This window comes from Lontra canadensis, unplaced genomic scaffold (genome assembly GCF_010015895.1).
Source record: "Lontra canadensis isolate GAN:19392208 unplaced genomic scaffold, GSC_riverotter_1.0 scaffold8, whole genome shotgun sequence".
NCBI classification, from domain to species: domain Eukaryota; kingdom Metazoa; phylum Chordata; class Mammalia; order Carnivora; family Mustelidae; genus Lontra; species Lontra canadensis.
Genome location: NW_022631002.1, coordinates 3,794,249 through 3,814,683, shown reverse-complemented (window position 1 = coordinate 3,814,683; position 20,435 = coordinate 3,794,249). Strand labels below are relative to the sequence as shown.

The following is a 20,435-nucleotide window of genomic DNA, read 5'->3' as shown; positions in this document are numbered from 1 at the left end:
AGGAGTGTATGCCTGTGAGTGCTCAGAGACCAGTGAGCAGACAGAATGATGGCAACTGTAATCCTCCCTGCCACCAAAGGTCGATAAGCCCTAGGCAGCCAGAAGACGGGGGATCTGGCATCTGCTGCTCTCACCCTCCCTCGCACACTTCTGACCTGTTTCTGCCTGAACCCACAAATGCTTATCACAAACGGCAAGCGAGGGGTCTGGCAGAGCACAGCCTCAAGCTGGAGACTTTAAGCAGCTGTTTGTCTTCATTTTTTTCCTGTATTTCAGACAGGATGACTTGAGCCAACCGGACTTTTTGGAAAGGGCGATGAGATGTTTTTCCTCCTCCATTTTCAGAAGGTAACGCCCACGCCCAGCTAAACAGAGCCAAAGGGATGGTCAGGGACCCTGGCTTCCTCCTGCACAAACCCCGCTGCCCTCCCAGGTAGCAGCGTCTTCTGTCCTTCCGGAGAGACCTGGCTCATAGGGGCAGCCACATGTCACTAGTCTCTATGGAAATTTGCTCCTGCGGATACTTTCTGTCGCTCGCTGGCGACTGGTTTCACTTCTATAGAGGAAGGATATTCTGAAAGAGCTCAGAGCTTTTCTTTTGGGGTGTCCCTCATCAGCCCCCCTACTGCTGTCGCAAACCCTCCACAAAATGCAGCTTATCGCTCGGGGAGGAGAAGAAGAGACACAAAAGGAGACACACTCAGCTTTGAGCTTCAAAGTAACTTTCCGAGGTTTTCTTACGTCCTCAGTGTTCTTGGAAGTCAGGCACCCAAGTGTACATAGTGTTTCTGGAATTCCCAGACCTGGGTGTTCTCCCATGAAGAGCCACACGTGGAGGACCGGCCTCGGCCCCAATCCGAGGGAAGGAAAAAACCCTCGGAAGGGAGAGCGGGTGAGGCGAGTGGCCGGGTGCGGTGGCACCGTGGGAAGTGGAGCCCGGTGTAGCCATCGGGGCCAGCCCGGGAAACATGCTCCCCTCAGCACTTTGACGGAGGTCATGGAATGCAGGGAGCTGGCCATGCGGGCCACAGAGCGCTGAGAAGCCACGGGGCTGTGCCGCGACCTGAGTTCAGCAAGCGCAAGAGGCCACCAGACCCACAGGGGAGGAAGGGGCAGCCGGCTTCTCCTCCAGTGCCTCCCTTGGCCTCCATCGGCCGACCAGGCATCTGGGAAACACAGCCGCTGGGGATCCAGAGGAGGGGAAGGCCTGGAGCCCCCAGCCCAGGACCGGTTCCACATGGGCCTGGATGCTAGAGGAGAAAGGGCGCGAGTGGGGTCCCGGGAAGGAGCCTGCCCCGAGAGCCTGGCTTCCTACGGCTTGTGCATGGCGTGTTGGGCTTCAGAAGTCCCGTGGACCCCAGAGGGGAAAGGGGGATATGGCCAAGCAGGCAGGCTGGTTCACTCCTGGGGCGGGGGGTAGAGGGGTCACCAGTGCAAGGAGCAAACTGACCCCAATTGAGGACCCAGAACAGCCTAGCTGGGGAGCGATCAACGCAGTATCTGAGTTGAGGATTCCGCGGCTCAAATCATGGAATACGAGTGACCAAACACCAGGGTGGGCCTTAGGCCGTCAAAGTACTGCCTCGGCGGAGCCTGAGAGCCATTTGAAGAGGTTTGCGGAAATGTGAGAGTAGAAAGTACTTCTGAAGAGCCGATCTGATTTTCATCACGTGCCAATGCTAAAATTAAAAAAAAAAATGCTAAAATTAAAAAAAAAAAAAAAAGAGCAAGGAATAATTGACTCAGGTTTGCACATCTGAACGCCCGTCCACAGGTTTCGACAACCGGACTGCCGGGGTTGAGAAACGGAGGCCCGAGGTCACCGCCTCCGCTGCCCTGACTTACACGTCATCCTGCGTGTCTTTGGCACCTGTGCGTTTTTCTGCAAACTCGTCCTCATTCTGCACTATAAGTCCTTTTGGGCGTGAGGGGTCACTTCGTACCAGGAGTGACGTCGGAGCCCTGTCCCCGCTCGGAGAAGCACGGGGCACAAGGCACAAGGACATGCAAGCTGCGGAAGTAAGCCGGTCCCCGCGTTTTGGTGACTTGACACACCTGGAGTTTGTTTTCGGCTCAGCGGATCAAAGCAGGTGTTAGGTGGGTGACTTCCCACCAGGGGACTTAGGGACCAGGCTCTTCCTGTCTTTGGCTTGGGCCACCCACCAGCAGCCTCAGCCTCAGGCTCCTAGCGGGTGCGCAGAGCAAGGAGGAGCAGGCGTGGGAGGTGTGGGAGGTGTTTAAGACCCGCTGCCTTCGGGCCCAGGACGGTGCCTGCCTGCAAGGGATGCTGGGAAATGTAGTCCAGCGGGCCCAGGGGGAAGAGGACATGAACAGCAGGCCGGTGGCCCCCACACTCACCCAGAGGCCCCCTGAGGGTGCCCGGACAAGGCCATAAGTGTCTCCTCCCATCCCGGCAGATGGAGCTGGTTGGAAGCCCACGGGTTAGACCTTCGCTGCCGAGGCCGTGGGCACCACGCCTCTCTCACTCGGATGCTCCCTGCGCCACGCCGCCTGGACGTGCCCCTGGACCGTCCTCCACGCACTGAGCGCACGTCTGCCGCGTGGCTCGCGCTGGTGCCCCAGCCCCGTCCCCGAGGGCTTTCCGTGTGCGCAGAGCCACCAGACCCTGGAGGGAACTGCGGCACACCGGAGCGAGGGCGCAAACCCTCTGCGCGCGCCTGTGCAGCGGGAGGCTGTCCCCGGAGCTGCGGCCAACGGCCCCCAGCGGAGGGAGGCCCCAGGAAGGACGCCGCGTTCTGGGCACGCAGCCTGCTCTGTCCCCCCCGCCCCGCGGACCCTCGCCACCGGCCGCCGGCGCACCTGTCGGAGCAGGAGCGGGGCCCTGGGAGCGGCCGCCTCGTGCAGGTGGGTTACGCGAGCACGGGGTCGTGACTCCTCCGTGCACAGCAGGCTTTCTGAGGCCTTTTGGCCATGGGGCCAGATAATCCACGGCCGTGGGGCGGGGGGTGCTCTGCTGTGTCCGGTAGGAGCTTTGTTGAGCAGCATTCCCGACCTCAGTCCGCTGGAGACCATCCACTCCCCCAGTCTGAGTTGTAACAACCAGAAACTCTCCAGACGTGGCCAAGTGCCCCCTGGGGAGCAAAGGCGGCCCCAGCTGAGAAGCATTGACCTGGAGCTGTGGTTCTCAGCACCTGATTACACATCTGGGTCCCCTGTGAAGCTACAGAAATGGACTGGTCCAGACCCAGCACGTCCCCTCCTAGGTATGTGCCCGAGGGGGGTGGACAGATACTCCCGCAGACGACCACAGGCCCCTGTTCCTATCCGCTTGGTCCATAATAACAGATAACTGAGGGCGGTCCCAGTGCCCATCAGTGGCAACTAGATGAGCAAACTGTGATTGTAGCCTGGTCCCATGTGTGTGAAGCCCTACAGCAGGCACAGTGAAGCCTTGCGATAGCGGCTGGGAGAGCGGTTATTTCTGGGGAACCTTCTGGGGTGCTGGGGACGTTCTGTCGTGATCTACAGGGGGTCACGCAGGGGCACGTGCACATAACCGTCCATCGGGCTGTGGCTGATGGGAGCTTTGTGTGAGCTGTTCCTCGTGGGCGTTTGCTGCGACTGCGATTGTCAGGGCAAACTTGGGGTGTAGAAAAACAGAACCGACGGTCTCTGAGTTCTGGAGGCCAGAATTGTGAGATGCAAGTGTCACGGCCTAAAAGCTCTCGTCTCTTCTGGCTTCTGGCGGCTGCTGGCACGTCCTTGCTTGTGGCTACATCCCCCTGTCTCTGCTTCTGGGGCCACACTATCTTCCCCTCTGTGTGGCGCACCTCCCTCTGCCTCCCTGTGGGGACACAAGTGCTTTAGGGCCCACCAGAGAACCCAGGATCCCACTTACCCATCTCAGGAGGCTTTGTCTTATCTACAAAGTCTTTGCCACAGAAGGAAACATTTACAGGTTTCCGGGATTAGAACCTGGTCCCCCCCCCCCCGCCCCATCAGGTTTGATAATTTGCGATATCAGCTCACAGCATGCGGGGAAATACTGCCTTACGTTTACTGGTTTATAATAAAGGAGAGAAACCAACAGCCAGGTGCAGAGGTACATCGGGGGAGATCCAGAAGGAACGTCTGTCCCCTTGGGGCTTGAGGTGTGTCACCCTCCTGGCACGTGAGTGCCTTCATCAAACCACAAACTTTCCAAACCCCCTCATTTAGAATGTTCTTAGAGGTTCCATTATGTAGACGGGATGAGCGGCTCAGTCATGGGCTGCTGGTAATTAACTCCGTCCCAGCCCCTCTCCCTTTCCTGGAGGTCAGGGATGGGGCTGCAAATTCCAAGCCTCTCATCACACAGTTGGTTCCTCTGCCCACCAACCCCATGCTGAAGCTACCTAGGGGCCACCAAGGGTTACCTCACTGGCCTCGGCTCAGGTGTGGTGGAAGGGGTCTTGCTCAGGATAAACTAAGACGCCCGTCCCACCCCTATGAGGAAGTTACCCGGGTCTCAGGACCAAAGACCACGTATGTATTTCCTACCACAGTGGAGAGTGCGTCTTGCCATCGTAAACTAGAAAGATTTTTTAAAGTCAGAAGACTCGGCTGCAAACCCCAGCCCTGCCACTTAGCAGCTAAGTGACCATGACCCAGTCCCCTCCCCTGTCCCAGTCTGCTTCCTTATCAGGACAGTGGGGATGAATTCACGAGATGACGTGTGGCCTTACAAGCTGTTTGAAATCCAAAAATGTGCCCTTCCTCCATGCGGAAGCGTCCGACCCTGAGCCCGTGTGCAGGTGCTTCTGGGTAAATCAAGGTCAAAAGCTACTGGGTGTTAGGCCGGGGGGATGTGTCTGCCTGCATCTGTGTTGGCATAAGATAGTCTCCCTGCAAATGTGCAGGGCTTGCGAGATGGTGGAGCACCCCCCCCCAACCGGAGGACGGACCCCCGAAGAATTTAAGTGGGGATCGCCGAGGCCCTTCTGAGGAGGAGGGCTGGCAAACCCTTTCCAGGTCGGTGATGTCCTGAGTCAGGTTCGCTTTGCCTGCATGGCCATAGACCTGGGGCCATTTAGCTCAGGGTTGGGCGGGGGGAGACTAACAACCAAAAGAAAAGAAACACCATCACCACCACAACCACAACGCAAGCCTCATCTGGGAGAGCTTGAAGGCTGACCTTATGGAAGCTGACCTCCATAAGAAGCCCGGCTGGGTCTGGGATTCCAGGCAGGGCTCTGGGGGAAGAAAAGGGTCCGATCTCATGGAAATTTCCTAGTAGGGTTTATTTTGAAGCGAAGTTTTGGCAGCCCTGCCCCAGTCTCCTTGGCTAGACAGTACCTCTTTGAAGAGAGTCAAAAACAGCAGAAGGATGGGAAATGGTTCTGGATGGGAAATGGTTCTGGAATGGAATCCTCTTGGTCCAAAAAGAACTGCCAGAGACCAGGCCAGGCTTCCCTTGCTTGATGGAATTCAACGCTACTCACCTGTGGTCAGCAAACCAACACCCCACCCCTGCCCCGACGTCCTTATCCTAATTCCCGGAACCTGTGCATATGTGACCTTGCGCGGCAAAAGGGACTTTGTAGCTGGGATTGAGTTCGGGGCGTTGTGGTATGGAGGGTGTCCCCGGTTGCCCAGATGGGCTCAAATTTTCCAGCTGTGATCAGAGGAAGGGCAAGGCTCACAGAGACAGTGTTGCTGGCTCTGAGCTCTGGGGGGCCGTGAGCCCAGGAATACCCCCTCTAGAAGCTGGATGGGCAAGGAGTAGACTGACCCCAGAACCCCCAGAGGGAACTCAGCCCCGCTGACACCTTGACTGAGCCCAGGGACACCTGTGTTGCCCTTCTAACCTCTAGGCTGAAGACAGTAAATCTGTGCTTTTTAAGCTGGTGAGTTTGTGGAAATTGAGTCCAGCTGTGATAGAAATCGGAAATGCCGCCCGTCTCGGGCACCTGCCGCGTGCCGGTGCTGCTGGGAGGGAATCCTGAGTGCTCCTGACTCCCAGTGACACTGAACTTGTGATCCTGTCTTGGCTCTGGAAGCTGAGGCTCCGTGACATGATGGGACCCCTGAGAGGCACGCTGGGGACAGAACCCTTGGCTGAGTCCAGTGGCCTGGAGCGTCCGGCGGCTCGCAGGGAGGACGGGCATGCTCGGGTGAGCCTTGCTTCCCGACGGCCACTGGGGCGCCCTTATCAAGCCCACCCCGGCTTCGCCTGTGCGGAGAGCTCCCCGACGGAGGCCGTCTCAGGGGGCGAAGGCTGCAAGTCTCCCACTGGCAGAAAGGGAGGCAGTGCCCCTGCCCCTCCCCCACAGGCCCTGACTGATGGCTGTGTGACCTCGGGCAGGTCCCCACACCTCTCTGGGAAGTATGTTGACAGGCTTGGGAAGCATTCCCTGCAGAGCCAGCCTCCCGGGAGCCTGTGAGCCAGTTCGGTCCCCAGTCCCTGTCCAGAGGACTGGTCGGGGTGGCGGCTGCTGTGGGCTCTGTGCATGTGCCTGGGAAGCGCCACGGGGCCCTTATGACAAGGTTAAGTCCTTCTGCCACCCAACAGGCAAAGGTGTTGATTTCTCTCCGCCACAAATTCTCGCTCTTGCCGCCCACCCTGTGAAAAGATCCATTACCCCCAAAGCTGTGACTGACCTTGTTTGGAAATAGGGTCTTTGCCAATGTCAAGTTAAACGGGGTCATGCTGGATGATGGTGGGCCTGAAGCCAGTGACGGGGGTCCTTATGAGAAGGGAGGAACTTGGACACCCAGGAGAAGGCCATGTGGTGATGAGACGGAGGTTGGAGGGACAGGTCTGTAAGCCAAGGGACGCCAAGATTGCTGGTGGCCCCAGAACCAGGACGGCAGGCAAGGGTTCTTGGGAGAGACCATGGCCCGCCCACACCTTGACCTTAGACTTCCAGTCTCCAGAACTACAGGTCTGCTGTGCTGAGCTCCCAGTCTGTAGCACTTTGTCACATTGGGCCCAGGACGCACACACATTCACGGCCCCTGTCACCTGTTTCCCACACTCAGCCCTCTGTGGGAACCCGAGCGAATGGGCCGGCGTCCCCACAGCGGAGCATGTCGGGATTCAGGGGCTGGCCTCTCTTCACAGCCTGTGAGCTTTCTTCGCTGTTGGGGGTTAAGCTGTCCTTTGGTGCAGGGAAGGCGGCCAGAGATCGCCCATCTCGCAGATGGAAAAACTGAGGCTCCAAGTGCTGCCCACGCAGTCGCTCCGCACCTCCCTGCCATGTCTCTCGCCGCCCGGCCAGTCCAGTGCATGGAACCAGGTCAGCCTCCTGCCTGCCCAGATGTTGGACCAAGTCCTCCAAATTCCCGGCAGAAGGGAGAGGTCTACAAGAAATTTCAGAGCTCAAATTAGGACAGTTGCCTGGCTCTGGGACCGGCTTCGTGGAGAGCTTGGGAGGGGACTCCAGCCTGGGCAGCACGACCCGTTTCCATGGGTGCAAACCACCCAGAGCCCTGCTGAAACAGAAGCAGGCTCCAGGCCTGAGGTTGTGGCCGCCGGACTCCCGCGAGCCCTGCTGGGCAGCCCAGCCCAAGCCGCATGGCCACCGAAAGCCACCAGAAGCCACAGGAGTCTCCCCACCCAGGTGACCTCGCCTGCACTGTGCAGGCCCTGTTGTCTGCTCGAGCACCCACAGGCGCCCACCCCAGGGAGGGTCAGACCAGGTCCAGCCTTCCCTCCCTCGAACGCGCCGCCCACACACCAGCTGCCGGGAAGGCGCATGGGCGTTGTGCGTGCGGGCAGGGCGCTGTTTCTGCAGAGCCACAGGGGCGGGGGGCCACCACCAAATGGGTCCCTTCGAGCCCTGGAACCCCTTATCTTAGAAGAGGACACCAGGGCCCCGAGAGGAGGAGCGGCTCCCTCAAGGTCCCAGTATTTTTAGCTTCCCATGGTGACAGGGGGCAAGTGTGTCCTGCACGGCGTGTGATCGGTCACAGAACGTTGGGAGAAGCATGGGCTCTTGGGCCAGGACATTGGAGATGACTCGTGGTGGGGGGGCAGGGCATTGAGGCCAGTGTACAAAGGGTGTCGTGGACCATCAGGGAGTCGGAACTCTCTGGAAAGCCAAGCAGACCGTAGCTGGGGTTGATGGGGTCAGCTCAGTACGTAGCTCTCAGCTACACTGGGGGCCCTGTCCTTCCTTGCTGGTGCACACCATGCTTCCTGGAACTCCATCTGGTCACAGCTGGCTCTCCCCATGGATGGCACCTCTGTCATTCCAGTTTCTCAGGCTCAGATCCCTGGATTTCCTTGAGACACACATTCAAATGCTGGGTCACTACCTGTTACTCCACTTTCAAAATGCAGCAGCCCAAGGCCAGGCACCCGCCCCTACCTGCATTCCTCCACCCGGCCCGAGCCACGCGCCTCTTGCCCGGACCTTGCAGGGAGCTCCTTGCTGCTGACCCTGCGCCCGCCCTTCCTCTGTGATCTGGCCCAGTGCGGCAGGCGGAGGGATGCTCCCGTGTCTGCCCTGCTTAGAAGCCTTCGAGGGCTTTCCATCTGTGCTGGGGTGAACAGTGTCCCCTATGATTCACGTCCATCTGGAACCTGTGTGTGTGTGTGTGAGCCTGTTTGGAAATAGAATCTTGGCAGAGGTCAAGTTTAGATGAGGTCTTACTAGAGCGGGTGGGCGTGATGACTGCGGTCCTCGTAAGAAGAGGGAATTTGGACACAGACACGGAGGGCAGACGAGCGTGCAAAGGCAGCCAAGGGACACCTGGGGCCACCAAGGATTAGAAGAGCAAGGAAGGATCCTCTCTAACTATATGCATAGTTAGGTGTTGGTTTTTAAAAATAGCCAAAATGCTCTTCCATGTTGGGGGGAAACAAAATCAGCCTGTGGAAGGGCACCTGTTCCAGTAAGTGATCAGACGCGTGCTCCGTTGACGCACCGGACCCTCCGTCCGAGCTCCGGACCCTCCGTCCGAGCTCCGGACCCTCCGTCCGAGCTCCGTCCCCGTGGGAATGAGAACAATTATGCTGTGCGGGATTATTTCCTTGGGCTATGTTCCTAGAAGTGGAGCGGCTGAGTCAAAGACGTTGTATTTTTAAAGACATTGGATTCGTAGTGTCGAGTTGCCCTCCAAAAAGTTGTACGGATTTGACCTTCCACCGGCAGAGACCGGAGGAGCCCACCTCCGTGCCCGCAGTGGGCATTCGCCTGCTGGACACCTTTAAACTGTCCTGTGTGTTTTGGCCACAGAGGTAAATAAGAGCTTTTATTGGGTTATCTGAGTTTCTGTTGACTCGAGTCCACAGCAGCCTGCCCGTTAGCCCATCCCCGCCAGCAGATGACTCTTGCCAGGGACCCGGCCGCGGTGCCCTGAGGTCAGGCCAGGCTTTTCAGGGGAAACAGCAAACCTCACTCAGATTTGGCCCAAAATACTAAACTCTGAAAAAGACAGGATTCAGTGTCATTGGACCCTTCCCTGGGGGCAGAGCTGGGTAGAGAAAAGAGGTCGGGATTTGGAGTCAGGAGAACCCCGGATTTGTCCCGACATGGCCCCTTTCTGGCTCCGTGACCTTGGGCAACTCACATGACCTCTTCGTGCCTCCATTCTGTCATCTTTGATGTGGGATAATGACAGCCCCGGCCTGAGTCGTGATGAGGATTAAATTATTTCCTTGTCGCGAGATGGGCTTTGCGGGTATAACCCTACTATGAGCCACGTTTCCAGACGGCACGGTCCGGAGAGAGCTGCAGGGAAGGCGATCCAGGCGCCCACCGGGGAGAGACTCTGGATTTTTACTTGAAATTCCCTAAAACATGAAAGGCATCTGCTTCACCCACAGTTTTATTTCCCAAATCTTACAGCGACCCGGGTTGCCTCCCTCATTCACTCCAGACCTCACCCCCCAAATCTGGCTTTTATGTTTGCCTCTCGCCCCCTCCCAGCCTCAGCCCTGCTTTCTGATGAAGATGAGCTTCCTGCCCCCAGTTTTGCTTGTTTCCTTGTCCCTTCCTCTAAGATCTAGATTGTCCGCAATAAGGGGGCGAGCCCTCACCTGCGTTCTCCTGCCCCGGTAGGTCCTGACTCCCTCCATCTCTCCCCAGTCCCGCCTAGAACCTGGAATCAGCCTGGGAACAACAGAATCCTGTTTGGAAGGCAAGGAGGAAGCCGGGGTGGGGTGGGAAGGAGACTGCCTGTAATCGGTGGGGGGCCCGTGCGAGTATGTGGGCCCCCAACTCGCCAGCCCTGGGCTCCTCTCAGCTTCTCTTCTAACTGAAGCCCTTGACATCTTCAGGGTCTCCCCTGAGAGAACGTGGGTCTCCCACCCTCTCCCCAAGGGAGAGGTGAAAGGGGGCAGATCCTAACCTGGGCTTTGTGGCCAACATGGCAGTCCTGGCCTCAGGGGGACTGGGGGTGGGGGCGAGCCCTCTGCTTTGGGGAGTCTCTTCCCTCCCACTGACCAAGGGCCTGTGTGTGCAGGTGGGACAGTGCCTCAGGATCATGTCTCCCCCTCGTCCACCCTCCCTGCCGGCGTCTCTGAGAGTGGCAGGACACAGGCCACGTCTCCCATTTCCCCGAGCCTCAGCTCCCCACTCCCGGGCTCCCCAGCGCACTCTGCTCCTGTGTGTCCCCTCTGGCCCCAACAGGAGGGTGGAAGCAAGGTCCAGGGCAGGTCAACCTGGAGCCGCCCAGCTCCCATGTTTCGGAGCTGTGTGGCCTTGGGTAAGATGTGGACCATTCAGAGCCTCAGCTTCCCATCTGCAAAATGGGTGTGACAGCCGAGCTGGGTGGAAACAAATTGTTAGGTGTGCTCAGATGCGGTGTTGATGATGGCAGAGGTGACTCCTGCTGTCTGTTCATCCCTGGCCGCATGTCAGGCATTGTGGGCTTGCCGTTCACCTCCCTGTGTGGTCCTGCCCACTCCTGGAGGTACAAGGAGGAATGGAGGCCCGTGTGATGGCTGCCGACACAGTGCTATCGGCTACAACCAATGAGTTTATGTGCTGTGCTGTGCATACAGGTCCCTGGGCCTCAAGGAAGAGCCGAGACCCTAGGAAGGCTTCCTGGAGGAGGCGGCATCTGATCTAGGCCTTAAACAATGAGTGATAAGTAGCTGTTCACTTTTTTGTTCATTTGATTACCAGGCATCTCCCCTATGTCCATGGGGCCCCAGGGCTGCCAGTGCTGTCAGGTGTTGGCTCTGGGAAGTCGGAGGCCAGGAAACCAGAGGCCGTCTCTGACCTCCCTTTCCAGGCTGGGGGTGCGGGTGCTGGCGGGGCTGGCCCACCCCTGAGGGTCACAGCGCCTAGGGGTCCGGGGGGCCTCGCCTGACAGCAGCCGTGCACTGGTTGCGTGTGCAGCAGGGAATGGGATGGAGCTCTGTGTGGATGTGTGAGAGCGAGCACAGTGCCTGGCACACATTGTGTGGCCGTGATGCCACTGACAAATGTGCACACATGTGTGCGCGTGTGTATGCGCGGGTGTGAGCAACGCCCAGGGCCCGGACTGGCCAAGAAACCACTTCACGGATCCCTCAGTCTGAGGGACCGAGGTCTGAGCCTGTGCCCCTGAGAGGATCCTGGCTGCTGATCCAAGGGGCCCCCGGGGTTGCGGTGAGCCAGCAAGTCTCAGAGGGGGGTCCAGAGGGGCAAACGGGCTGGGCTCCCAGGGGCTGCTGTGCGTAACTGCGCTGTGTGCGTGTAACATGTGCACACGGGCCAGGAAAAGGAACAGAGCTCGGATCCAGGCTGCAACCCCGAGGAGCCCTGAAGACAGGCTCAGCAAGGAAGGCAGCTTGTTTGTGTGATCCGGGCTGTGAGAAAGGCCCGCAGAGGCTGATTCTAGAGGCAAAGTAGACAGGTGGTTGCCAGGGGAGGGGATGCGGCGAGGGACAGCTCACGGGCACGGGGGTTCTCAGGGTGGGTGCTCAACACTCTCAAGGCCCAAAGTACCCCTCAGCTGTTTGCTTGAAAGTGCTGAATTTTAGGTTATGTGAATCTCTCTTCAATAGGTTGTTGAAAAAGGAAAACAGGGCACGCCCGGCTGGCTCAGTTGGAGTGTGACTCTTGATCTTGGGGTTGTGGGTTTAAGCCCCATGATGGGCATAGAGCTCACTGGAAAAAAGAGAGAGGGAGATTGAAACGGGCACGTGTGCACTTAGGGGAATGGCCGCCAGCTCCAGGCAGGGTGGCCGGCAGGAATGCGCTCCGGGAGCCCGTGAATCTGCATTTGCAGGTGAGCTGTCCTCATCTGTACATGGGAGTGACTGACGGGGTGTTTTACCAGCACCATGGGACCACGTCCAGGTCACACCACCAGCTTGCAGCCGCTCCCGAAGCCAGGGGCAGAGTGCCCACCCCTGGTCCAGTGCTGGGCTGGCCGCCCCCATGTCCTCGGGCTCTCCGGGAGAAAGGAGGGCAGATGGAAAAGTACCTCCCAGCAGAGAAAGGCCTAGACAAACATGAAGACGCTGGTGGCTTTTAAAGACATGAGCCACAGCCTGTTTAAATTTGCGGGGGATTGCAAATGTTTGCTCTGGTGGGACTTTGTTATAAATGGACTTGATTTTGTTTAGCTGGTTAAGTTTTTGTGTTTAAAAAAAAAAAAGGCCCGCAAGACCATCTTAACTGAGGACACTATGTTAGTCCAGAAAAACCAAGAAAAGGGCAAAAGACATGGGCGTGGAGTCCAAGCACCCGCTGCTCGTCCGGTGGGGCGTGAGGTCGTGTGGTGGCCGTGAAGCCCTGACCCAGGGACAGACAGCACAGCGCACGGGCACCTCTGCCGCGCTCACAGCCCCAGGCCTCCCGCAGTCTGCACAGCGAGGACCTCGACGGCATCATTTGGCAGCTGAGGCCACCGAGGCACCGAGAGAAAGTGCCCGCCCTAGGTCCTGCCGCTGGAAGGTGGCAGGGGTGGGAACCGCAGCCACGTCCCACATGCTCTTTCAGCCTGATCTCGTGGCCTCCCAGAGCCAAACCTTGGAGTGAGGCTCCCAGAGGCCGCCCGATGGCCGAGCTTTCTGGGGGATTGGATGTAGTCCCTTGCCAGGTAGTTGTCAAGGCCATCCAGTAAGCCACTGCCCCTGTGCCCAGAGGACTGGGTCTTACCTCGACCGAGGCCAGAGAAAGGTCATGCACAGGCCGCTCCCGACTACTCGGACCTGCTCCCCTGCACCTCCGGGACACGTCCCACAGCAAATGCCTCCCCCCTCTCCCCCACCCACCTGAGGACCCCTAACACCCCAGACCGGAGGGGAACGTCTGAAGCCCCCAATCTTCAGAAGCCCATCTGCTTTGCTGCTGGGCTCTGGGGGACAGCTGGCCTGTTCTTTAGGAAACCTACTTGGGTAAGCCTCCGCCCCACCTGGCTGGTAACCCTCGGTGTATGCACGTGTTAGCACGGTCGGCGCCTTCTCCGAGCCCAGCAGGCTGTGCCACGTGAGCTCTGCCCCCTTCTCCCACCCCAGCGTTCTCTTGTTTTAAGCAGCTCCACTTCCAGTTTGACGTTAGACAAAACTCAACACCAGCCAGCCCTTCCTTGCCCCAGGGCCTTTGCATGTGCTATTGCCCCCACCTGGATGGCTGTTCTCTCCCTCAGGGCCCTTCCCTGAGTCCTCATTCTCCGTTCTCACCCTGGTCTTCCCTCTCCTGCTGCTGTTCATTTATAGCATGAATCGCAGTATATAATTTAATTTCTTGTATCCATGTCTGCTGAGGGCAGAGGCCTCACTGGCACAGGATAGGCATTCCTCAGTATTTGTGGACGGCCCTGGGGAGATGAGCCCTGGCGGGGAGTGTCTATAAGGGGCAGCCCTTTGTGGACATCTGCTGTCTGGTGGTGCCCTCTGGTGGACATTACACCAATGCCAGGCTGAGGGCCAACGCCAGCTGCTTTCCCTTTCAGCTTTCCTACCCTTGGGTCACCCACTTGTGCAGGACCTTGGCCACCAAGGTGACGTATGTGAGCCTGTGGGCAGAAGAAGTTGGTCCTCCTGGAGTCCTGTGAGCTGCTTCTGGAGGAGCAGGTGAGTTGGGAGCTCAGCCCGCTTCTTATGTTTTTATTAAACTGCTGTTAACATTAAACATAAAATGGTCATTTTGTGCCACTTGTGGGCTGCAAAGCAGCCTCTCCTGGTCATCCTCTGGGACCCCCCAGGGCCCCAGTTTCCTCCCTTTCTCAGCAGCTGGCTCCTCCAGGCTTTGACGGAGGCTGTGGTAGGCAGGTCCTGGCCACTGACCCAGCTGTCCCCTCCTTCCCCCAGGATTTGCATTAAAGGTCACGGAGAAAAGATTTGGAGGCTTTTAGAGTCTGAACCAGGGAGTATGAAGCTGTGGACACACACATCCCAGACACTGAAAAATCAGGGTCTGAATGTCAGAGTGGAGCCGAAATTCCAGGTTGGACCCTGCACCGGCACAGGTGTAAAGACCAGCACAAAGGCTTCCCTGGAGGGAAGGGGTCACAAGGACACAGGCCTCGCTCCCGTGCCCAGGGGGACATGACTTAGCCTGGAAACAGCAGTGAAGTTTTCAGGATATATTTGCAGTTCAAACGCAACTAAAAATATTTCATTGAAATAACCTCAGTGAAGGTTGCAATTTGTGTTACCATTTTGGACCTATTTACTCAAAAGGGCTTTTTGAAATTACTTTTTAAACTCAGTAATTAGAAAAATAAAAACAGAGGAGGAGCTAGATTACAAAAAGTGTTTTATTCTAGCCTGAATGCCCATGTGGGGTCCTCTTCTTTCCCTCCCTGTGAGGACTGGGGCATTTTGGTCACCGTAGGGAGCCTGTCTTTTGGTCTGTGAAATGGGCATTCTGTTATCTGCCGCAGGGCTCCAGTGAGATGGGATGGGATCATGGGCCAGATGGCATTTTAGAACCGGAAGGGCTGAAATGGTGTCTTGGTGGTCACTGTCATTGTTGAACCTTGCCCTGGGAGCTTTTCTCAGAGCTCAAGCCAACTCTTCTGGCCAGGGGAAGATGGCCGGTCTGCAGGTGGACAGCGTCCCTGTCTGTGCACACGGGCGTGCCCACCTGCGGCCAGATGGCGTGTTGAGCTGGGCGGTCGTCAGAAGAGGGGATTTCAGATGTGGCGTGCCATCCTGCAGGTCTTGCCTGGGAGGTGGCAAAGCCTGACTGCTAAGTCAGAATAATGCCGTGTCTTCTGTAGAGCTTCTGCCCCCAGAGAGCCATTTCCTTTCAAGTGGTCCCCTGGGAACCTCCGTGCTGATTCGATGAGGCCTCTGGGGCTAAACCAGTCCTTCAATGAGGAAGGTGCTGTCACAGCTGGGTGACTTCTGTCCTCGGGATGGCTGGGCTGGGGCCAGTGGTCAAAGTCGTGCTGAGACAGAACGCCAGGGAGCACCCCGCCTTGCCAGAGTGACACCACCCAAGTCCGAGAGCAGCCAGCTGGGGGCTCTGCGGGAAAATGCTTCTCACCTCCCAGATGACACCATGGGGGGCACCATTCTCCACTGACCGAATCGTTTCCTGCTTCGTCCCTCAGCCACACTTCCTACCTGACCTGTATCAACTTCTAGGCTTTTCTCAGTAAGCCAGGAACTCTTCCCAAAATGATTAAGTTTTAGAACTTTTTAGAGTAGACGATAAAGAGCTCAGAGGAATGGTCTGCTTTCGGGATCGAGCACTTTCTTCCTTTTAATTGCTGATTCCGCTAACATCTGCCCACTTTGAAACTGAAATTCTCCAAAAGGCTCGTCACCTCATCAAGTCCAATTGCTTTACTTTTCTCTCTGTTCTTCCTGGTCTGACTTTACAAGTGTGTGTGTGTGTGTGTGTGTGTGTGTGTACATGCATACGTGATCTTGACACGGGAGAAGATGGGCTTCTTCACTTGTGCAAGCATATTTCAGCATTGTCAAATGGTTAATACTTTCATTGAGGAGCTATGGGGGGTTAATTAACTCTCCCCATGTTGGCTGACATTTAGCTTTTACTACTCAGTGTAGGTCTGTGGACCAGTAGTGTTAGTGTCACCAGGAGTTGGTTAGAGATGCCAAAATCTCAGGCTGAACCCCAAGCCTGCTGAGTCAGGATCTAACCTTTACCAGGATACCAGGAAATGTATATGTACATTACGGTGTGAGCAGCTCTGGTTCAGAACTTGTAAAATGCTGAAATTACTTCGCATAGCATGGCGATGCCCTTACAAAAATAAGGCCTTGCGAGGCTGTCAGTTTTGCAGGTTTTCATGTGCGGGACTACTATTAAGAAGAACCCGAGGGGCTTTGGGGCCCCAAGTAACTGGACCTGCTTGCTCCCATCTCATGAGCCTTTAGGATGTCCCAGAACTGAAAAAAATCACATCCATGGGGCAAAGCTCTGCCACCAGACCTGGTCCAGGGAGAGGGGGCTGCACGTGACCAAGGTGTTTTGAGGATCTGGGTGGATGGACACGAGACGGGAGGTGAGGTGAGAATGGAGATCCCCAGTCTCTGTAGTTGGACGAAGTGAGGTCCCTGCGGGTCTCTGCGGTTGTCTGGGCTTACATGGTTGCTGTGTTTGTGTTACTTGGAAGACAAGCAGTGACCACGTTCACGTCAGACCTGCGTGCTTGCCAACGCGCCTGTGGCCCCATTCATTTAAAGCTCTTGGAGGTTCATGCATCTTGCAACAGGCTTGTGAACGTGCCTATTTTGGAGAAATTGTCAGCAAATGGTCTCCTTGGTCTTGGCTGGTAGGAGCCTTTGTTTCCTCCTTCCTAGCACGTTCGTTATGACGTTCTCAAGGATGACAATTGAAATGAGGGGATGCAATAAAAGGAAGGATAGTGAAATCTAAACATTTCATTTAGTTTGAATTTTGCTTCCTAATCTGTTGGTGGTCTCAAGTCCCTCCTTCCAGTAAAATCCTTCCTCAAGATAAAGACCTGCCACTAACACGCCTGACCCCCAGGACACTCCTGCAGGACGTTAGCTGGGCCCAGTGGGTGGAGTTGGGGGGGGCCTCCCACGGCCCTCGTGCAGGTGGAATCGTTCCTCGTAAGTGGTGAGCTTTTTCTTCGTGATTCAGTCTTGGTAGATTGTACATTTCTAGGAGTGCATCCTCTCTAAGCTCTCCCCTTTGTTGGCACAGGACTGTTTGCAGTAGTCTCCTATAGTCATTTTTTTCCTGTGGCGTTGGTTGTAATGTTTCCTTCTTCATTTCTGATTTTATTAAGTCTTCACAGACCTATAACTAATACTGAGATTGAATCAGTAATCAAGCCCCCCCAACAAATAGAAGTCCACAACTAGACAGCTTCACTGGTGAACTCTACCAAACATTAAGGGAAGAATTGGTGCCAGTCCTTCTCAAACTCTTCCAGAAAATTTAAGAGGAGACACTTCTAAACTCATTCTATGAGGATAGCATTATCCTGACTCCAAAGCCAGACACAGATACTACAGGAAAACTACAGCCCAATGTCCCTTATGAAAACAGATATAAAAGTCTTCAACAAAACAATAGCAAACCAAATCCAACAGCACATTAAAAGAAACATACACTGTGACCAAGTGGTATTTTCCCCCTGAATACAAGGATGGTTCAACAAACAAAAGTCAACTCCTGCAATTCACCTGCATTAGCAGAGTAAAGCATAAAATTCACACGATCATGTCAACAGACAAAAGATGTCTGACAAAACTCAACACTCTTTCATGCTTAAAAACAACAAATGAAGCTCTCAACTACAAATAGAAAGTACCTCAACATAAAAAGATCACGTCTGAAAAGCCCACAGCTAACATCACACTCAGCAGTAAAAATACGAAACAAGACACGGATGCCTTTTACTTTCACTCCTTTCGTTCAGCACAGTACCGGAAGTCCTAACCAGAGCACTTAACCACAAAAAAGTAAAATATCCAAACTGGAAAGGAAGAGAGAAAACCATGCCTGTCTGCAGATGACATGATCTTATATATCAAAAACTCTATAAAGATTCCCCCCCAAACAAACCAAAATAAATAAATACACTGTTAAAACTAATGAATGTAATAATAAAAGTTGCAGGATATAAAATCAACATACAAAAGTCAGTCATGTGTCTGTACACTAACGACAAACTACCTCAAAATGAAATTAGGCAAACGATCCCATTTACTTCAAAAAGATAAAATACTTAGGAATAAACAAAGGGAGTGGAAAACTTGTATAAACTCCAACAACACTGGTAAAAGAAATCAAAGACACAAATGGAAAGGCATCCCATGTTCATGGATCGGAAGAAGTATTACTAATATGCCCACACCACCCAAAACCATCTATAGAGCCAATGTGACCCTCATCAGAGTCCCAGTGCCATTCTTTGCAGAACCAGAAAAACAATTCTAAAACTCACAGAGAACCACACACGACTAAAACTAGCCCACCAATCATGAAAGCAAAGAATAAAGCTGAAGATCACACTTCCTGATTTAAAAATAGATTTTGAAGCCACAGGAACCCAAAAAGTACGGTACCAGCATAGAGACAGAGACCAATAGAACAGAACAGAGAGCCCAGAAATAAGCCCGGGTATCTGTGGCCAACTGAGCTTCGATAGAGGGTACCAGAAACACGAAGGGGAGAGGACAGTCTCTTCAACAAATGGTGGAGTTGGGAAAATGGGAGATCTTCATGCAGGAGAATGAAAATGGACCCCTGACCTTCCCTCATACACAAATGTCAACTCAAACAGGAGACCTGAAACTGTAAAACTCCCCCCAGAACACACAGGGCTTGAAGACTTTGGTCCACGTAGGTCCATACAGACACCTGCACGTGGATGTTTCTAGCAGCTCCGCTCACAGCCGCCAGCGCTGGGCGGCCAGCGAGATGCTCTTGAGCAGCCGCATCACCCGCACCTGCAGTCAGATATTAGCGCTAAAGAGGAAGCCATCAAGCCAGGGAGAGACAGGACACTCACATACTTGTCCCTGAGCGACCAAAGCCCACGTGAGAAGTCCACGTACAGTGAGATTCCGACCAGATGACCTCCTTTCTGAGGGACGAAACTACGAAGACTGAAAAGACGAGCGGATGCCAGGCAGGGTGGAGGGGAAGGAGGGACGAGGTGGAGCCGCGGCTTTTTCCGGGTAGTGGAGATACCGTGTACGTGGACACCCGTCACTATACATTGTTCCAAACCCACTGAAGTAACCAAGAGCGAACCCTAATGTAAACTGGCCTTGGGTCATGTGTCACTGTGGGCTCATCAGCTGGGGTGGCGGTACCCTCGGGGGGGATGCTGATGGGGGGAATATGGGGCATACGGAAGCCCACTGAACCATCCCCTCAGTTTTGCTGGGAATCTGAAACCCCTTTTTAAAAAACGCTGTGTGTGCATTTCTTTAAGAAAGAAAATAAGGACAAAGGAACTATAAAAAGCCCTTGGACACTATCATAACCTAAATAAAATAATTCTGCTAGAAGACAAAATTAAGAGTATTTTTCAGAAACAAAGCAGAGACAGTAAGAAAATCCGAGGACTGGTCTAGGCAGGGCAACATTCAATTTGTAAGAGTTAGAAGAAACAAAATGGAGAGGATGGGTTCCTGAAGGTGGGAGACAGGTCATCTGCCAGGACCAAGAGGACATGTCTGGGACGGGCAGGTGCACGTGCACAAGGCCAACCGCGGAGTACGTCCAAGGACCATACAGGCTTCCTGTGGTCGGAAACACACGCACAGACTCGTGAGGACACATGGGAACCAGGGGGCACACACCCTCTCAGCGGCTGTGCTGGGGGAAATGACGATATGGCGTTTCCAGCAGGAGGACTGAAGAGACCACAATTAAAACCCATGATCTGGTCATACTGTCCATCAGCCAAGGTGAAGGTAGAATATAAGTGTTTTCCAACCGGCTACCCTGTTGGAAACCTTGACCGACAACACCCCTTCTTGAGGAAGCAGAGAACGTTCTGCAGCAGCTGCAGGACCCAGATGTGGAACCCAGGAAAGGGGAGGCTCGAACACACGTGCTTCAGGACGACAGCTATGTGACACAGCTGGAGAAGCTGGGCTCTGGGAGCAGGAATGGGTCGGGGAGGCCTGGCAGAACCTGCGCGAGACCAGAGAGGCTTGCGGGGTGGGAGAGGAAGGCCTAGTGATGGGGACCAGGGCATGCACTGCACTTCTCTCTCTAAGGAAAGCAAAGACCCTACTTGGCTGAGCAGTTTTTCATGCAGCCAACATGAACTATACAAGCAAGATGTGGGGCTGCGAATACGCTGGGCGAGTGGGCAGGGGGAGGGGGGCGGGCGGGAATCCCAGGAAACCACGTGTTCCTGGGCCTGCAGATTTCCCGGTCTTTCCCAACAGGCCTGGCAGCCGAGCTGTGCTTCCCTTGGATCAAAAGCAAAACCAGCCACAAACGGACATCAGCTTATCGTCCCTTCATGTCTTCAGGCTGTCTTTGCTTCCATTATCAGCTGATAAGAAGCCCTGTGGTTTTAAATCTGGTGCCCAGTCAGGGCTGTAGGGAGCTCACCCTTTCCCCAAGAGCAGCAGA

At 55.2% G+C, this 20,435-nt stretch overlaps 1 pseudogene; it reads left to right on the top strand.

Moving 5' to 3' along the window:
• The first annotated feature begins 2,326 nt into the window (after positions 1 to 2,326).
• LOC116865585 overlaps positions 2,327 to 20,435 on the top strand; it is a 34,333-nt pseudogene continuing 16,224 nt past the window's right edge.